At 35.4% G+C, this 17930-nt stretch overlaps 1 protein-coding gene across 8 annotated transcripts in view; it reads left to right on the top strand.

Moving 5' to 3' along the window:
* BNC2 (basonuclin zinc finger protein 2) overlaps nt 1-17930 on the top strand; it is a 350261-nt gene that overhangs the window by 78934 nt on the left and 253397 nt on the right. Inside the window, exon 1 of one of the 8 annotated variants that reach the window (XM_068667761.1) lies at nt 17729-17930. This exon is cut by the window's right edge and continues 35 nt beyond it. The exons of the other annotated variants lie outside the window; for them this stretch is intronic. The gene's annotated coding sequence lies outside the window, so the exon portion shown is untranslated. Of the gene's footprint in view, nt 1-17728 lie in introns of those variants that run through there. 8 annotated transcript variants of the gene reach the window in all.

The raw sequence follows: 17930 nt of genomic DNA, 5'->3' as shown, positions 1-17930 counted from the left end.
TTTTGTTCAATTTAATGTGTGGAGTTTTTTTGTTTGTTTTGTAATGGTAATTTCAGAAAGTCTTTTAAAAATTCTGCATTACATAGAAATATACATTCATATATATATATATGTATGCAAAAGCTCTCTGCAAAAGCTAAGGACTCTGACATATATATATGTATATCTGTATATGTATATTTGTATATGTATATCTGTATATGTATATATGTGTATATATATATATATATACATATATATATATGTCAGAGTCCTTAGCTTTTGCAGAGAGATTTCTTTAAGGCCAAAGTAATGTTTTGTAATACTTGGAATGAACCCCCATAATGATGGAAGAGTGCATCACACAGCTGTAATAAACCTGCAAGTTGTGGAGCAGAGCACAAATGTTTACAAAATTAGAGTAGGACTGAGCGAACCTCAGTAAATTGAGAATTGTATTCCTTGTGATGATCTTAATTTAAGAATTTGTGTAACTGAAGAATCTGAACAGAGAGACTGTCTAAAGGCAAAAGCAAGTGTTCTTTCTTTCTAGTGTGGTGCATGAAACTCTGGAATTCAAGAGAGGCCATGTGTGGCCATGACAGATTTGGGATTAAGTTGGTATGTATGGAGGACAGAAAGAAGGATTATCTGAAAGTGGTTGGTGGAAAGCTGTGGAAAAATCACCTTTCCCTGTTTGTTGGAAAAATGTGAAGGGCTAATAATGGTTTTCAGTTGCTACTATTCATCATCTGTCTCCTGGTAAGCACTTAAATATTGCAAGGTTGATGAACATTGGCTTTATGATACTATTGAATACACTGAACAAGAAGACAGGCTGTTTGTGACTGTCGAACAGTCAGGGATGGCTGTGCTACAAAACAGAAAACTTTTATCAGAGTCCAGGTGCCTATGCTTTGCCTGTGATGCCAGATTAGTGTCATGTTAGATGGGGTATTTATTCTCTGTGTTCTTGCAGGTGGCATTTAAAGTGCCAACAGTGACATCTACAAGGCAGAAGGGAATGAAGGAGGGAAAGGCCATCCATGAGGTGGAAGGTGCAGAGTGAAAGAGATGAATTTGCAGGTTAAGGGAGTGGTTCAGATATACTTAACTGGACTACAAAAAAAAAAAGTTTGTGAATCTTATGGAAAGACTGCTGTATGACGTGTATACTTAATTTAATTTCCCATAATTTCAGTTGAAGGAAATCTGAGACTTTGTTATTTAGATAGTAGAGTACTCAGTATACACCTGTTGTCTAAAGTCAAAAATTAAAACTGGCTGTTGTAAGAAAAAAAAAAAGTATGTTTAAATTGAAGTAATATATCATTAGACATGCTGAGAATTTAATCAGTGATTTGAGACATATATAGCATTGTACTTATCAAAGAAATATTGTAATATGTTAAAATTCCCTCAGAAAAGACTTAATTCTTGAAAACTATATCTGAATAATCATACACCTGTAAAATTAAGGGATTGAACAACTATACATATCTGTGGGGATAAGGTTTATGCAGATGTTTTTCAGAATAGGGATAATTCTTTCTGCCAGAAGCTACCATATATATAATAATTGCAAAAGCACAGCTATTTGACTAACTGTCCAATTTCATGTGCTATGTGAATGTATATGCAATCAAACTTGTGTACATAACTCCCATAGCTTTACCATTAATGTACATACTTTTGTTTTCAATTGAAAAAACAAATGTTGAGAGGCTAAGAGTTCATAGAGTCTTAATTGAAAATAAAATTGACCCTTAGATAGACTAGAGGAACATTCTGTGCTGTGTCTTTGTTTTCTATAGGCAAAAATAAAATCCACAAACCCATTGGAGTTTTAAATACAATATAAATGTCATGCATAATCATAACAAGTATGCAAAATGTTTTAAAACATTTGTATTGTATGGAAGCAATTACTGGCACCAAGTGCATCACACACCCCTCATATCTGCTAAGGCCAGAAGAAATGAAGGTTTCTAAACAAAATTACTTAGCGTGGGTGGGAAGAGCGAGTTTTAACTTTTATTAGGAAGCAACATTAAGCCATATTTTAATGCCAATCACATACTCTGTTACTCAAATAAATACTCAAAAAGATTTCTCCATGTTAGCTTTATGTTACTTTTTCTAGTCATATTCCATCACAAGTCTTCCAAGGAAGATCCTTGCATTTTCACCCTAAGGTGTGATATGTACAAATAAGAATGTAGCTTACAGCAGGAAGTTATTTCTCCATGTGCTGTGTGACCTGTTTTGTAATTGCTGATAGAATATAGCATTTTTTCTCAGTATGTTAATTTTACTCTAAACAAACCAATGCTGCCAACCATACTTCCTTTCATATCTGTAAGTTACCATGATCACTCTGCCAGGTGCTTTGTCCATGAATGGTGTGTTTGTGACTCTGGATGTTAAGAGCAATCCCTGGAACCCTGCTTTATGAAATTGGTGAAACTACCTGTAACAGAACTTGTGTGCATAAATTATGGCCATTTTTTCTTTCATGCCAGATACTGTGATAAAGAACATAGCCTTTTTCTGACACTTTATTTAAAGGGAGACTCTCTCTTTATATCCCATGCTGTTAGTGATGACAATTGTACTATTTCATTGCACACAGGAATAAAATGTCGAGAGTCAAATATAGAACATTTCAAATTTGGGGAGTCTCTTCACCAATACCTTCAGCCCCTGCTTAAAGTTGGAACATCACTTCTCTGAGGAAATACTTTTTCAGGGTCTTACCTGCTGCAACTTGTCGCAGTGAAATATTGGCATTTGGGGGTTTCCTCTGAGAGACTGTAATGCTCTTGCTTTCATGGATATGCACATGAATAGTTATGCTGCCACTTTGTTATAATGTGTGGTTAAATGTGTGGTATGTACTTTATGAAGCTACATACCAGCTGAATAAGGGAGAATACTTTCTTTGCAGAAGCTTGAGACATCGTTTAGTATTTGCTTCATGATGTTTCATGTGGCAATGCAAGTCTTGATGTCACTCTCACAATTTTTGAAAATCAGCAATTTGAAATTCATGGGTAACATCGTATGCTTTGGTCCATAGGACAGGAGAACAGCATTTCTGAATGCTTCTACTTCAATTATAGTGTATTTGAAGGGGCAGAGGAACTTCTGGGGGATAATGCAGCAGATGTCATAATCCTCATACAGTGGTAGGGACAGATACAAGCAACATGGTTGGAAAGTTTTGCATATAATAAACTTGGGACTATGGTTTATGCAGCTGTGTAGAAACTGGAAAGCTGAAAGGAGGATAGAGAAGCCGATGAATGAAGTAGTAGTTAGGACATGAGATGCACAGAAGAGATTGGGATCATATTATCTTACATTAAAATAAGGCATACATTTCACTATTTATATGTGTATGTGCATTAGGAATTTATCTGTGGATTATAGTGTCATACTTTAGACTACAGTTCTGTAGGTTTTATGATCATCAGAATCCCTTGATGAAATTATGAGCCTGTAGTTTAGTTACCTGTCTATCTCAAATTATCAGAAAGAATACAGAACCACTGTGGATAAAACAAAGAGTATAAACTATAGTCCTGCCCCCTCAAAATTCCTTCTGAGCTTCAGGGTGAATTCCAGTTAATAAAAAAAGACACTCCCTTTTGGCTGGAAAAGAGAAATTTTAACAGGAGTGATTCTGTGTGTGTGTGAGCAGTCATACTGTTTGGGTACATGTATACACACACAGATAGACACACACACATGTAGTGTTTAGGCAGATAATGGATAAATGGCTTTGAAAATGCCTGTTAGGCAGGTGTGATAACCCAGCTGTTCATCCAATAGGGTAAAATATTCATTCTTATTATTCTTAAAATAATATTGGTTACTTGCACAAGTCATTTGCATTTATAAAGTCATTTTTGAATGTAAATCTTTGCTGTATCCCTATTAGGTAGCTGAAGCATAATTCCCACTTTATACAGTTTAAAGTCACATCCTCAGAAGTGACTTGTAAATTTGGTTTCCTGATTTAGGACCTGTCAGGCTGTGATTACTCTAACCATTCACAGCTGTGACAGAAGTCAACTGGAACAGCAAATCAGGACCTATGAACATTAAATCAGGCTCCCCAAAAATGAACCCCTGTAGCAGAGACTGTATATTTTTCTCTGTGGAAAGGTTGTATGATATGCCATTAAATTGGTTGGGATTAGACTGCAGCACTGTTTATTTCTTGGTTTGCTGCTTAATCCACTACAAAAGGTACCTCACTGATTTTTTTTTCCATTCCTTCCATGCATACCCATAATGTTCAGGCGTGTTCTTACTGTCTACAAACCATTTTAATTGCGTGCAGTTTCATGATCATGTTATGGCAAGTGTGGTTGGATTTGGAGTTATAGTGTGGCTTTTCTTCTGTGTTCACTTAAGAGGGAGCGCCCATGGCAACTTTGTCTGTGAATGAAGCAGAAATTTGCTAGTTAAACAGTTTTGCTTCCTATATGATTCATCAATTCATTTTTTGAGGTAGTAGGGCAGTATGGTAGTTGGGTGTACAGTATATATTGGGGATAAATAAATTTTATACTGGAAGTACTATTATACATCAGCATGCAAAGTGTTACTTCTGTGTTGGCTTCCTTGGGTAAAAGTAAAATCTGGACCAGACTACAAATGACAGTGAAATAATTGTAATAGTTAGGGTTTTTTTTTGTTTTGTTTTGTTTTTTGTTTTTTTAAGGAGTCACCTAGTTCAGATTTTAATGTTAATGCTAATGCCATGATTCCCTTTAGCACTGTGGTGATTTTACTTGGGTGGGCAGCTGAGCTCCACCACAACCGTTCTCTCACTCCCCCTCTCCTCAAAGAGAATTGGGGAGAAAATACAACACAGAGAGCTCGAAGTTTGAGATGAGAATGGCTTAGTTGACACTAAAGTGAATGGGGAGAAAAAGAAACAAAAGAAACAATAAGTCTGTGCGGAAGCACAGAGAGAAAGAGAAAAAAAAAATATTCTCTACTTCCCATCAACAAGCGATGTTTGGCCATGTCCTGGGAAGCAGGGCCTCAAAACGCGTAATGGTTGTTCAGGAGGAACAACCCCCTCCCCTACAAGAGCCCCCCTTTTTATTGTTGAGTGTGACATCAGGTGTTATGGAATATCCCTTTGGTCAGTTTAGGTCAGCTGTCCTGGCGATGTCCCCTCCCCATCACTTGCCCACCCTCAGCCTGCTGGCTCTTGGGGGCTTGGAAGGAGTCCTGATGCTGTGCCAGCACTACGCAGCAATAGACACAACACTGGAATAGTATCAGTGCTGTTCCAGCTACAAGTGCAGAGCACAGCACTGTGTGGGCTGCTGCAGGGAAAGGTGACTCCATCCCAGACATACCCAACACAAGCATTCATAAAGATAAGAATGGTGTATGTAAAATCAAAGGACTTTTAGTTTAGCTTCACAAAATTTGTTTGTCACCTCATTTAAGAAACTTTTAAAATATTCATGAAAATCATTTTTATTCTTCTTTTGAGTTAATACATTTTTATGTCTCAGCTGGTAAATTTTCCAGCAACCATCAGAAGCTGACATTGTATTACTGTGTCCAGTTTCTACATGGTTGTTGGTGGTGGTGCAGTCTTCCTGTATTACCTATTTATCATGTCTTTGTAGTGAATTTTGTAAGTTCAGTTAATCAGGTGAATCGCAGAGCTTAGTGTATTTCTCTCTTTGATAAGCCTTTGTCATTCCTACTTTATAATTGACTCCTTAGCAGTCTCTCCGCTAACTGCAAGATTCACTTAGTTCAGCTAAAGAAAACGAGACCAGAAAAGGTAGAAGAAACTTCCATTCCATGATTGAAAGTTTTATAAATAGGTTTTATATAGACTCATATGTATATTTAAAAAGCTCAGCCAACTGATGACTTTGACAAAGATTTAACAAACCAGGAGTGTGAAGTGTTCTGTAGGCTAACAGTTTTAATGGGTTTATCTTAGGCAGTTCTTCAGTTGCGAAAGTGTCAGTTAATAATTTACCCGTCCCAAGGGGCAATAGAAGCAATCACACTCTGCAGCGAGGTACTCCTGGGCCTGTCACTGTGCTGCAGCTCATCTTGACTACAGAAATGCGCCATTGGATGCGACATCAGCACTGTGTCTGCTCTTTGACAAATGAAGTCTTGTAAGAGCTAAATAAGGCACGGGAAGTTTGGGAAGGAGCAAATAGCTCTTCAGCTGATTTCTGCAGTAATGGATTACTGTAAATGTCCATCTGCTGCACATCAGAAGGAACACAGGTTAAGATGAAAGTTTTTTTTTTTTGTTTTGTTTTTTTTTTTCAGTAAAAGACACCTGAAACTTAGAAAATGTTTCTAAAAATCCAGTGCTACAGTTAGCAATGTTTGCTTGGTATTTGGAATGTAAATGTTCTGCTCTGATGATACATTGCAAGTGCAGGAGTTTTCTACCAGAAATGTGAACGTTTAACGTAAAAATGACCTGAAATATAGTGCCTTTACCATCACCCTTTACCGTGCAATTTGTTCGGATGCAGTTGTTAACATGAAATCGGAGTAGATTAAGCACTATTTATGTGAATTTTATTCCTGTATTTACTCATTGAATTATACTATACTACCAGGATGGTAAGTTTTGTAATTTGTTTTCCACTGTATGAAGAATGTTTCTTAACAAATATTCACTTTTGCATGCATATTTTTTATTAGACATTATGCCATTCTAAAGATTTACAGTTATTTAATAATGATTTATTATAGTAATTTATTCTGCCAGCTGTGGCACATTTTTACTGGAATTTGTAAATCAAATGTATATTGAAATCACTAGAAACATGCATTTCAGATTCTAATGAAATGTACTCCAAAATTGTTTTTGGAGAAGGAGTAGGCAGCTATGTGAATGAACTGCAACTTGCAGTTTCTAGTGTTATATATAAGCTTTTCCTCCACCTATTTTATTTACTTGCAAGTCTCTGATGTTTTACTTGTTACATTTACTCTGATGTTTTACTTTACTTGCTACCGTGTGAAACAAACAGCAACAAAACTGTAAAGCCATTGACTTTGTCCTCCAAGGCATCAGTATCAAATCATGCACTTGACCTGCAGTGATTAAGTCACGATCAGGATTAGGAAGACAACCTGATAGCAGTTTCAGCGTGCTTCTAATTGCTGTCTCTATGTTGTGATAGAAAGTACATGTATTGAATTTAGTGAGTCATAAGAGACACTGAGGGAAATTAGTATCCAAGGTGGTTGAAAAATGTGTGCACTCAGGAGAAGGGAGGACACCAACAGTATTTTTACAGTTTTTGTAAAACTTTTATGTATTTTTTCAATAATATCATTTCATTTGCAGCCTAACTGTGAACTCTACATTTAGTTCTGGTGAAGCATCATACCAGTAATTCTCTTTTAAATTTGTAGTCTGATACCTGCTATTCTTGGCTCTTTGAAAATTTGGCATGAACTATGGGTGTGAAGTACTCTTTAAAATTCCAGCTCTGTATATCAGTTTCCCAATAGTAAAAATCAAAATGAGATACTTCCTTTCTTCAATCTTTTGTCTCTCTTGATTATTCAGGCTATAAACCTTTCTAGACAGGAACTCTCTCTTGCTTTTGTTTGTACAGTACCCAGCACAGCTGGAGGAGGGAGATGGACTGAGCTTGGTTTAAAGTCTTCTAGACTTTGTTTTAGTACAAATAGGGTGCATCTAACAGAAATGAAGCTCTCTTCCCATGTAAATAATCCTGAGAGAAGTTGTCTTTAGTGAAAATTCAAAATATTTTAATTTCTTAAAGGGATTTCTACTCAAGAGTAAGTATGAAATATAAACTTCTGACTATAAAAAACAATGGCATAGCCAAGAAATTAGTGATGCAAGATTCTGTGGGTTTGGTTCTAATCTGAAAAACAAAACATCTGTTGCTACATACCTTGTGAAAATCAGCTGCTATGCATGTGTACACAAGTATATGATCCCAACTCGCCAGATAAGCAGCAATGCTTTCTTTTTTATCAAAGATCAGAAATAAACTTTAAGTCTCAAGTGGGCTCAACATAATGTGTTAGGATACTGAAAGATTACTTTATTAATTTTTGTGAGTTTGATCTCTTCATGGCAATAACTAAAACTGTCATGACAGCAGTCAAAAAAAGAGAAAGGATGGGAAGTATAGCATTTCTAAATGAGTGTCTGGGGATTTTAATTACTCTTTCTGAAATCATGAGTGTGTTAGGGGAAAAAAAATAAAAAGGAGAAAAGTCAACTTAAGTAAAGTCACTTAAAAAAAATAATCAGGTATAAGACAATGGTAAGTCACTGATTGAGAAAAGTGCAGGAATAGATTCCCATTTCATGTATACGTATGGGATGACTAGATAGTGCAATTTCAGTAATATGCACAGCCATATAGAAATCGTGATTTTAATTTCTTAAATATTAAGAATATTATTTTTTTTAAAAAAAGATTACATTTCTGTGTATGAACTTTACATTATCTGTCAGGAAACAGATGATGTTTTCTTTGATACTTTGTAGGCGTTCTTGTCACCTCAATTGCATTTGTACAGTTAGCTGTTCTGTTAAGTGTATGACATTATATAGTCTTCCATGTGTTTACATTGATGCTTATCCTGTATTCCTTTTGAAAAGTGACCTGCAAAGCAAATAAGCCTGCTTGTGCCCTGATTTTGCTTGGCTTGGCAGGTTTTTATTTTTTTCTCAATTCTTCTTGTATTAATCTTGAATGTGAGAAAGTAGTAGGAATATAGGAAAAGTTTTCATTGTTAAAATTTCTACAATGCTTTACTCTTTTAGTCTCTTTGATAAAACTCACTGAGATTCTTCTTTTCTCGAAGGGTCAATCCTAGAGGATAAGCCTTCTAGCAAAAGAGAAAAAAGGCAATTTTTTGTATTTTTAAGTCAGAATTCTTCCCTCCGTCAGAACGTGTTCCTAAGACAAATTTCATCTTTTAAGCGAAACAAGTCACACTTTCTTTTTGTGCAGTTTCGCTTAAGATGCTATTTTTTTTGCTCCTAATACAGCTTCAGTGCGACAAGAGAATTATAACATATTTTAGTAGGTTGAAAATCCATACCGATACTAATCAGGTTTTGCTTTAGTTTATTGTTTTAATATCAGATTGGAGGATGGTATACTTTTGTGCTGCTTTAAATTTGTTGATCTGGGTATTACCTTTTTAGAAATGGTTATTGGTAGCCCATCAGCTGTCAAAATCTCAAAAGTTTTTTTGTTTAAAATCTTTGGACAAAAAAAAAAAAAAAAAAAAAAAAGCGTTGAACACCAAAATTCTCCCAGGTTATTTCCTACTTACAAATACCCTTTCATTTCTTAAAGTGTTTTTTTTTGTTGTTGTTATTGTTGTTATGATTGACTTTTAACCTGATCACAGGTATCATGGAAGTGAGCTGGATGAAGGAGAATTGATGGGTACCATACTACAATTATCCTGCACAGTTAATGACTGTCTGTGTAGTTCTGTCTTTAGCATACAATAACTGCTTAAACTTAAAATAATGCTTGTAATGGTTTGGTCAGTTTGCTAATCTCAGTGGACACTGAAACAGTCAGACTGATGGGGGGGGAGGGAGGGAGAGAGGGTTTAACTGTTATCATGAGGGAGGTTGTTGGGTATCACTGGTGTTCAGCCATCCTGTAGCATTTCCTTGCCCTGTGTCTTCCTCCTCCCTCAGAATGTATGAATAAATGAGCATAAATGCTCTTTGAGGGCAAGCTTTCTCCACCTCCCTTCTGCTTGAGAAATCAGTTGATTTAGTGTCGTTCCTTCACATTTTCCAAGTAACCATCTTGTTTAGGGAACTATTGCTCCTTGCTGTGATTGGACTTTGCCTATGTTTCCTGGATGTATTTGGCACAAAGAAGAAAGAACTCTCTTGAAAAATTAGCAAGTTTTTAAAGGGACATTCATGTACCACACAACTTCCTGCAAGTCCCGTTTTCAGATTATAAGCAGTAAGAAAAATAATTTAATCTCAAGTGGTAAAATGCTTGTGTCCAAAAGCTGCAGCTTCTGCTCGGCATGTTGTACAAATAAAAGGCTGAAACATCCACATCCCAGGGATAAAAAGGAAAAACAGACACAGTCTTTTGTTCTAGGATCCATTACTACAGCATGAGAGGTCTTAAATTTTCATGTCAAAGTATGTTGGAAGTACCTGCTTTTCCTTGTCTGGCTTCAGAGGGGTTTAACAATTGTGCTTAAAAGGAAGGGGGGAGGTATTTTAGTAGATGGAGGGATGTGCTAATCCATTGTATATGTAATAAAGCTTCTGATAGACTTGAAGGTGTATGTGCACCTGTGTATGTGTTATGTGAAGGTGTGGTGAAGGTGTAGCAGAATGGTGGCAATAAATGTCTTCATGCCTTATAAATGCAGGCCAAAGAGGAGCATCCTAAATATAAGGTCTTAAGTAACAACAGCATTATCTGAAACACCCTTGACTCCCATTTTCTCCCATCCTTGAACAACCCCTGACCCCCATACATGGCCTATCCATAACAAATAGACTTGTAGATGCTTCCTTGGTGTCAGCCTTGTAAGTCTGTTGCAATTAGAGTGAAAACAAAATCTATATAAATAGCACTTTTAAGGTCCTTGTCAGTCAGTGCTCCCAAAGTAGGCAGTATGTGAAAGTCAAGGTAGGAATTTTCCTTTAGAGCGTATTTGCCCCTTTCTCCCCTATATTTGTTCTCTTTCTTCAATTGTGTGAATGGAGAAAACCCAAAAGCTTCAATTTCAGGTCTGGCTCCTAAAGAAAACCAGTGTGGTTCATTTGTGGGCTGGGAATAGGGGTTTGAATTGGCATAGACTTGTGGGTGCTTTGGGGCTGGAGCGCACACAGCTGTGGGTTCCAGATGCTTGCTATCCTGTATTAATGTGGCTTGTCTGTGAAACCATGGCATCCACAATACTACACAAAGGTCCACGCCTGTGGTGGTTTGGGAACTACTCCCAGAGTAGAAATTTCAGTTTTTAAGCAGAGTTACAAAATAAAATTTTAAGACATCCAGCTCAGAAGGGCCAAAACAATATGAAATTCTTGTTAAGAGTTTCATTTTAACAGAGATTGAGATATTTTTTATAAATGAGAATTTTAGACTCTCCATAAACAGCATTTTGGTGTTTGGAAGATGAAACAAAGAAATAACAAGCTTATTTGTCCTGTACCATCTTAATTTTGTAGGAGCTCAACCTGTTCATGTGTCCTACCTTGCTGGCATAAACCATATGCAAATATCATAGAAAAGTCCTTTCAGTGTTAGTGTCTCTCTATCCACTATGGGAGCAACACAGGGAACACCTTCTCCATGGGGCAGAAAAGAGAAGAATATATCCTGATTGTTTTCCATATGTCCTGAACATGTCATTGTATTTAAGAATGGCATGTTTTCCACAACTTTTGTAAATCAGGCCAACTCATTATTTATATTCCTGAAAGTGTGAATGAATTCCTAATATTAAGAATATTTTTTTCATTTTATGCTGAAGTCACTTGTTAAAAAATTCAACCGAACTATTCTATTGCATTTTAAATTCAAAAGAAGAGGAAATATTTTTAGTTCACTTTTTATCATAAGCCCTGTCCCTGAATTCTTGTGATTTAATAAAGAAATGTCTTTGTATAGTATCTTTCACACAAACTTTATCTCCAAAACTCTGTGCAGAGTTAATAAAATTAAAAAGTTTTTTTTTATTATTATTATTATTTTTATTTTTACTAGAAGTTAAGAGACATAGTCATGAGAACAGAGACATATTGTTTCCAGATGAAGGCTGAAAATAGATGGAGAATGAGGGAGAGAAATGCAGCAGGGTGGTTCCAGATGGCAGGCATTGCGGAGAGGGTTCTTGCAGCCATGTTGGCCAGAGCATACAAAAGGACAGAAAAGAAGCATGATGCCAAGCAGAGGAAGCTGAAGTATAAAATAACAAAAGTAATATAGTAAATATTTGTGAAAGATTTTTCAAGTGAGAAGTGTCCTTTTTTTTTTTTTTTTTTTTTTTTTTGAGTGGAGAGTCAGATTTGTTTGTGTGGAATAAGAGTATTTCAGTTGAAAAGTTGTCGTAAAAATTGAATTTTACTGATGCTCTCTACTCAGCAGGTGAGCAGGTATCTTATCTTTTATATGTTTTCAAACAAAATAGTAGCTTGTAAGTATTTAAAAGTTTATTGAGTCTTATTGCACTTCTGAGTATCTTATAAATTATTTAATTGTCTGATGGATATGTGGCTACCTAACTATAGGGCATGAAATATGCACTGTTCCTCTAATACACTGGAGGGAGACCTGTTTATAAAGTATTTAGTATTGGTTTTATAATGCACTGTTGTCAACAGGAGACCACGAAGCTCAAAGATCAATCTCGTTTTGGCCCACAGTATTAATGCTGCTTTATGAAACTCTGTGACAGGTCACTTAGACAACAGCTCTTAATGAAAGGACTTTGTGCCAGTGTGTGGTCGTGTGACTGTCTGTTAGTAAGGCATACTTTAGTTGCTGCCAAGGCTGCAGATGAATCTTTGTCCAAGTCCCTGAGGTGACTTTGTGGCCGCTGCTGCTGCTGGCCAGGTGATGGAGCTCATCATTTCCCCTGTCCTCTAGAGAGAAGTGAGACAGAGACTGCTGAGTTCTTGCTAATGCAGCTTTTGCTAATTGTCCAGAGAGCTAGTAGGACACCGGGCAGTTCAGGCAATTCTGTGTGCTGTGAGTGAGTCAGTAATTAGAAAAACATAGCTGCTCTTAATTCAGTCTTGCATTTGTGTATGAAGTGTCTTTTCAGCCATCTAAAATTCAGCTGTTCTATTAAAAATATATATATATTAGATTTTTAGGTCAGTTTATGTATTTAATTATGACAGACTTACGTTTTAGACACCAAATAATTGTTACCAGGATTTGGCACAATATATTATATTATCAAATAATTAGATCATAAGCTTAGCTAGCCTAGACTTAAACCCTTTAGGCTGTTGTGGGATCCAAAGGCATTGCTTGTTATATAGCCAGTTTACTAAAAGGATGAGAATAATGAAATTAACTACCAGAGGATGAATTTCTTTGTAAAAGTCTTGTACAAAACTACTGTTCAGCAGACATTTTCCAAGATTTTAGGATATATTTTTTTCAGAAATTAACAGGAAAGCTTGCTAAGTTTAATAATATATTAAAAATAAAAACCAGGCTTAACCCCAGATAATCAATAGCTGAAAGATGCGGTAACATGGTAGTACACCTGTATAATATTTTGGTGATAATCCATGGATGTACAGGTGTGTTGTTTTTTCATATTAAAGTATTTGAATTCTCTTTTTCAATTACTTACCTAATTTTGGTTATTGTGTTAGTTTAGCAGTTGCTGTGAGATTTCAACTATTTCTGTTGAATCATAAACATCTCTTAGCAGACACAACTGATTTTGGAATACTTTATTTTAAAAAAGGAATACATTTATTGTTATATTATGCATCTTCCTTTATTATATGACATGTCAGATGCCCCCTAACCTTTTTAATTCCTTGTAAATCACAACAGAATGCTTGAATCACGCTATTATTTCGGGATTGGACCGTACAGACATTTCATTAGATACACAGTCTAATCAAAGTTTCTTGGAGTAATCTGGACCTGCTGAGCTTTGAATCAGAATCTAGTACCTTAACATGGTGATATTTTATATTTTGGTATAAAGAATTCAGTCAGAATAGATAGGTTGTTTTTGTTTTAAATGAAAAGAGACACCGATTCAAACATAGATATGGAGAGTGGATGTGAAACTGCTACAAGTGAAGAACTAGCCACCCTGATTACCTACCTGCAAATTAAAGGGTTTGGAACACATTTTCTGTAGGCATTTAAAACCCTCCTGAGAAAAGGATGAACTTTTTAGTTTAGTATATTATCCAAATTTGTATGGTGGTTGTTACTAGCTAAATGCCGTGCTGATGTGTAGAATACATTTGAAAAAGCAGTAAGTTACTCAGAAAATTTGATGGGTGCAATCCAAAAAAGTCTATTAGTTGGTTTTAGATAATGTGTTTTTACAAGATTTTCATTGTTACCTGTTTTTCTAACTATATAGTCCCTCTGTTTCACATGCATTTTGCCATGTGAAATATATACCCTTTGTAATCATTATTCTTTGGTTCTCTCAGCTTCATTTTTGTGCTCTGTTGTTGAACTGGAAAATTTGTAAAGTTAGCATCGCTCATGTACAAGGCATGTCAAGAAAGATAGATGAAATTTCCCCTTAAAGGAGTTTCAGATAACCATACTGGTTTGTTTAAATAACAAACTAAGGCCATACAACAAAATAAAACAGGAAAACAGAAGTATATATTGTTCAATGCCTACCACTGATAAGAACCTTAATTTGTGTAATATCCTCTATGTTCATCCCCCAAACCTGGAACTGTGCACTGCTACCAACATTCACACTGTGATCATGTTATATGCTGAAGGATAGCATATATGGACGACATTGGCTTGTCTCTATACTTACTTTTTATATTTGACTATTCTGTTGTTTCTATAACTTGTTAAAACATACTGGCCGAGTGACCAAAATCCTAATGATCTCTGCTTGATGAGATTTTTATCCACAGGTTACAGTTTTCACCTTTATTCTTGCTAGTGTTCTGTCATACACAGAAGTCCGTGTAAGGGTTTTGTGGTATGGTTTGCTGATACCTAGTTTGGCAAGGATGTGATTAGGATCAGTTACAGTGTGACAGCTTGCTGGGAACTGGAGCTTTCATAACAGGAATGTACAATTTTAGGCTTAAAAACAAAAGTCTTCATTGAGGATAAAGGTCCTGTCACGTCACCTGATGTGTGATATGAAAGAAATAAAATATTTGACAAAAAAAAAAAAAAAAGTATGAAAGACTAATTTAGAGCAGGCAAGGTTTGAAAATGTGATTTAAATATGATTTGTAAATACAAATAAAAACTCTGCTGTTAGTGAAAATCTGCTGTGCTTTGGTTTTCTGAAGGTCTGGGTACAGGACACTTTTGACCTGAAGATTATTCCTAAAAATTAGATTAAAAAAATAGATTTGGCACCTCTAGAACCTGTGTGAATTCGGCATGCAGATCAAAGCGAAAAACAGACTCCTAAATGCACAATACTGTTGATAAGATAGAGAAGAAGGATTCAGCAAGGACATTTGGAACACAGGGGGCTAAAAAGTATTTAGTCTCATTGTTGCAAGATGACATAATCAGTTAGTCCTATACATTTTGGTTATAAGTCAGAAGTTACCTATTAAAACTTGCACAAAAAATGTTTTACAAAGTAAGGATGACAGGTTTCAGAGAAAATACGGTGCTGCCAATTTTTTTTTTCTTTCTTTAGGATATGGAAATTTGGGTGGATTATCTGTTCAGAGGAGGTTTCCTTTATTAATTCTCCCCCCTCCGCCCCTTTTTTTTTCATTTTAGACATCTGTTAACATTTCATAGAGTCTAACAGATGTTGCAGAGCGAGTCCCTTACATAATTCTTAGGGAGAAGGGGATGATAAAGAATGACATTTCCACAGTAGAATCACCACGTCTCAGAATATGACCATCATGACTGCTTTACATAATTTTCAAGTATGAGATTATATTCCTGATAGGACAAAATTCACAACTTTGTTGTTATCTATGGATAAAGTGTAAGCATGATTGTTACGGTCTCTGTTCACATGTTGTAATGACAAGTAGAGAGAAGAATACTCTCTTACTTGGTGAATTATATACTTTTTTGAAGCAGTATCAAATATTCCATTACAAAATGCCTTTAAAACAACTCAATTATATAAGCTTGGTTATTTCAGCACAAGCAAGGGCTGATTGTCATGCGATGTGGAGGACCATTTTCATTATTTTGGCAAGAACAGGGACAGTTTTGTCCTGACGAGCTATTAGATGAATACCAGAGTGTGTCACATGAAAAACCACTGATCTTTAACCCAGCTATCTACTTAACCAAGCCTAGAAATGAATAGTGAATAAGGGAAGAGCAAAGGCCAGTTTACTGTCATTACAAATTACAGAAACTGTTAACATCTGCAGCAAAATGAACTCTAGGAATTACAGGTACTACACAGTAAGTGAGTAGAGAGTACAGAGATTTAGGAAAACTGTGTATACAGATTACAGGTCACCTACTGTGTACAGTGTGCATACATCTTTGCAGTTGAAAACTGTAACGTTTGCATAAAAACACGTAAAGACCTTCTGAATCTTTTCCCAATACCTTTAATAAATACTTGGAATGAACACCAAATATAAGGGAAACTCCTTTAAAATAATCATTTTATAGTTATCATTAAAAAGGCATTTAAATTCTAAATTGACAGAAATAATAAATAAATCTGGGCTCACTGTTTTTATTTTTTTTTTATTTTATTTATTTATTTATTTATTTTTACCCAGAAGTAGTCTGGGGGACACTGCTGCATGTACAGTTAATATAAACATTTATACTGAACTCCTAGATGTTAGAAAAACAAATACTGTAAAGATCAGTAACATTTTAAAATTATCAGTTATGGGAATTAATGCTTACAGGAAAACACCATTCTTTCTTGCCCTGCTAGTAGAATTGCATTGTCTCCCTACAGTCTTGTTAGCTCATACTAACTGAAATGCAAATTCTTTCCAACTAATTGGACCTTGTTGAACGTACATGTACAGTACATAGTTATATGCATGTAGATTTTTTTTTTTCCTAAATTCCTCTGTAATTATTTTCTTGATTAATATCTAAAGCAGAGACGTGGAACAAAAATCTCTTTAAAGAGTTTACATATTATTGAACATTAAAAAGATAGTAACTGTTGCATGTTTTAACAGCTTAATTAATAATACAGAATAATTGGAACTAAAAGAAGAGAATATTTTTTCAATGTTTAATCATTTTGAACTATTTGTATTAACCCTTTGACAGAACTAATTAACACTTAAAGGAACATAATGATGGAATTTAGAAAAAAATATGATGCATATACATTATTTAGCACATTCTTCAGAATAGATTTTCCTATTGGAATTATCTGGACTTTCTGTAATCACCTTTCCCGCCCCTTTGTGCATCTCTGTATTGCTAGTTTTAAGAGGAGAGATGAAATCATCAAAGTTGCATTTAAAAAAATCACACCTATAATGTAATTGTCATTGACAGTAAATAATGGGTATTAGTTTAAAAAGGAAAGAAAAGAAAAAATCTTAATCTCACATACGGTTTACAGAACAGCTAAAATTCTCAAAAACACAAGTAGAGAACTGCAACTGCACTGTGTTTTAACTTCCATTAGAACCTGGATTCTGTAGCCACCTCTTCTATTCAGCAGCCGGGTATTCCCATGAGCTGAAAATGTAAAATAATTTCACGGATCCTTTTATCTTTCAGCACAAATGCCATTGGATAGCAGTAAAATACTTGCAGAACACATTCCTGATTAAAAATCTATTGAAAATGAGATTTTCTTTAATGCTTTTAAACAGATTTGTTTTAAATGCTGTTAGAGCCCTTACCTTGTTTCTGATTCTCATATGAGTTAGCCAAGGGGGAGAGAGAAAATTCTGTTCTACTCAGTTTGTGCCAAACTTGTGTACTAACAAGTAGTTCCTGTGCTTCCCACAGCTGATTCGAAGAATATTTCTGCCTCCAAAGGAATTATAACAATAAGCAGAGGGCAATAGATTACAAAGGAAAGCAGTGGGTTCTGAGCTTGGATTCTGATTATAACAAATTTTCTTAATTTTTCTGTCTGTTTTGTTTCTTTTTGTTTTCCTTTTTTCTTCTTTTTCCTCATATTGCTGTGCAGTTAGAGGAGGCTTAATCTGCTACTGTAGGAGGTGTACTTCTGTCATATTTTTCCTGCAGTGATTACTTTTATCTCCTAAG

Source organism: Anas acuta, chromosome Z (assembly GCF_963932015.1).
Source record: "Anas acuta chromosome Z, bAnaAcu1.1, whole genome shotgun sequence".
NCBI classification, from domain to species: Eukaryota; Metazoa; Chordata; class Aves; order Anseriformes; family Anatidae; genus Anas; species Anas acuta.
The sequence above is the reverse complement of the archived record's forward strand: the minus strand, read 5'-3'. Positions and strand labels throughout refer to the sequence as shown.